The sequence below is a fragment of the Phocoena phocoena genome, chromosome X (genome assembly GCF_963924675.1).
Source record: "Phocoena phocoena chromosome X, mPhoPho1.1, whole genome shotgun sequence".
Classification (NCBI taxonomy): domain Eukaryota; kingdom Metazoa; phylum Chordata; class Mammalia; order Artiodactyla; family Phocoenidae; genus Phocoena; species Phocoena phocoena.
The window spans coordinates 118,604,951-118,608,025 of record NC_089240.1 but is presented as its reverse complement, the minus strand read 5'-3'; positions in this window follow the sequence as shown (position 1 = coordinate 118,608,025).

Sequence of the window (3,075 nt, the reverse complement as noted above, 5' to 3'; positions counted from 1 at the left end):
ACAGAGTTACAGAGATTTAGTGGAAGAGATCATTTATTCAAGAAAAAAGAATTCAAATGTAAACTGTAATGTCACCTCCAGTTTGTTTGGCTTCTGTGTCATTGACCACTGTTGTTTTCTGCTACTTCTCTTTGGTTCTGAAGTTTGTGTTTCTAAAATGGTGACCCAAGTTTCATACAACCTGTATTTTAGAAATGTTCTATGTTCTAAATTGTATTTTCCTTTCAGGAAAAGCATTTACGTGTCAAGTAGCAAAATAAGAATGAAATGATAGAAGGTGACGTTCCCCATTAAAGAAAGAGAAATTGGGTAGAGACCTGTTAAATGTACACTGCAGAAAATAAAAGGGATGGTGATATGAACATGCCCATCAACTTACCCTTATAATATAGTGATTTTCAAATGTTAGAGGAGCATTTTTGAGCCTGTGTTATCATAGTGAAATAGTGCCTGAGGATGCTGTTTTCAGAAGGTCAGAGTTCCACAGCTGCTCAGTCAGTATGTTGAGAACTGGTCTTTAATCTTCTGGCTTCTTTGTAGTTCTGACATCATGTCCTTTCTGTTTTGCTATTATAGAAACATGCCTTAGGCTAACACTTTTGCTTGTTGTACTGTGACATTTACCCTCTCTTCTTCATAGCAACAACAATAATAATAATATCAAAAGCTACTATTTATAGAGTGCTAGGCACTTTGCATCAAGATTTAACCTAATTTTTAAGAGTCCTGTAAGTCAGGAGTTGGGCTCAATTTCCAGATGAAAAATATAAAGCTACTTCCATGGAACTGACAGTAGGGCCATATTCAGGGAGAGGTCAGGAGATGGGGGCCTTTAGGACAGCACTGTTCCCTCCTTTTCTGCATCATGGAGCTAGCCAAGTGAGTACAGCTTGGCAGCCTCTACAGGAGCTTTGCTGGTATTGAACAGAAAATTCAATTCTCACTGTCATTTTGAAGTAGGGACCTTTAAACTTTCTGATCCTATTGAGCTTGCCATAGACTTTCTGTCTAACAAGAAACAGACTCTTTCAATGTTCAGATGGTCCATATATAAAAGCTGCCCTATGAACAGAAGATGTATAACACCTAATTATTGCCCAACAACTATAATTTGCATAGAATAATATAGTATATTAAGTTCTTCTCTGTTGCCTCTCACTATATTAAGTTCAACTTGAAGTTTGCACTTCTGGTAAAAATTACAGCTTTCCTTTCAGTGAGAATGCTTGGTGCCCAAGCACTTATTAAAACTAGAATTCCTAAGAGGCAAATTTGAAAAGAGAGAAGCACAGTTGTTGGCACTAATGGACGGAAGCTGTGCTTTCATCCCCACATTCTTTTCATTTAAAAGAGGAATGAGAGGATGGACAGGGTACAACTCTTTTATTTCTGTGGCATTAGAAGATATGAGAAACACCATAACTGGGTGCTCAAAACCAGTTGCAACTGCATTCTGTTACAGATACTTATGACTGCATCAAAAATACCAATACCTTCACTCTCAAGATAAGATCGTATTGCTTTCAGTTAAATCCTGACTATTTAATCTTAAGAAGTGTCAGAAAAACAATTATCTCTATTCTGTGTGAGAAAATGTGCATACTAACAGCAGGAGGTCTGATTAAACTATTTATTTGAAAACGACCAGCCTTAGCACAGCCTCTGCTGTCAATGGAATCAGTTTCTTCATTCTTACTGACACACAAAATCTTCCCTTCGATCTTACTAGATCACAACTGTTTATTACAATCTCTGCTTCTTGTCTATGTGTCCTACTATTTATATAGTAATTTTTCCAAAGCAACCACGGAGCTTTATGCTTTTACTTCAAACTCTGCATCGAGTATGGGAATGTTCAGCAACATTATAACGTGGAATAAATAGTATTAATTATGAGACTCCTCAGAATTCATTCATCTGTTAGACATTACAGTCATTACATAGAACTAATTTGACACTATGTCTCTAAAACGTGTTAAGACTCTTTGATGCTAAAAATTGCATTTGAAGAAGTGATTGTTGGAAGTTACTGTAATGCTCTGAGATGATGCAGCATCCAGCTCTCAAAGGATAAACAGTGCAGTACCTGTGGAGTCATTACTCAGGCTATCTCTGCCTATGGCTTACTCCTGGCCTCAGAGACAGCAAGCCCTGGCTTCTATCTTTTCCACTCAATAGCTTCCCAGCTTTCTATTGGCTACCTCAACTACAGAGATGGGCTTGCCGCCAAGAGTCTAATCAAAACCTACCCAGTAAATTATATGGCCAAGTGTCTGCTGGGGAAGCAGATGGTAGTCTTACCTGAATGGAGAGACAGATAGTGTTATGGAAAGAATGTGTGCTTTGTTAACAGGCCAGGGTTCAAATCTCAGCTCTGCTACATATTGGCTGGATCTATCTATTAACTTATCTGCCTCTCAGTGATATTTATGAACACTGCACATAATCACACATACCTTGTGGAGTTGTAAGAATTAAATACTATAACATGTAAAAGCACTTCACTCAGTACCTGGAATATAATAGACACTTAATACATGTTCATCTATTCTCCTCACCCATGAATTAAGAAAAATATGATTTGCCCTGCTTATCTCAAACCAAATAATCCAGTGGTTTGTAAACTTTCTTTTGGAGCAGAGCCTTTAATTTTTCCCACAAGGAGTGCTTACATGGAAATTCGCACAATAAAACAAATTTAAGTAGGGCTCTTGGGCCTACCCAGTTGGTCTTTCACTCACTGCACTCAGTGGTCTCTGAGATATTTCCAGGTAATCCAGTTTAAAACTCACAGCAGTAATGTGGTACTGTAGACTGAGTGTGTGCCCCTGAAATCACATACTGAAGCCCTAAGCCTTGAAGTGATGGCTTCTGGAGGCAAGGCCTTTGGGGGGTAATTGGGTTTGAACGAGGTCATAAGGGTAGAGCCCCCACGATAGAATTGGACATAGGGGGGAAAAAGTGACACAAAGCTATTAGTTGTTATTTTTATTATAGGTTAATGTGAATTTTAGAAGCGGGGGTGGAAGGGTGGTGGTGAGGGAATAGGGAGGTGCCCTGAAGGAAACTCTGGTT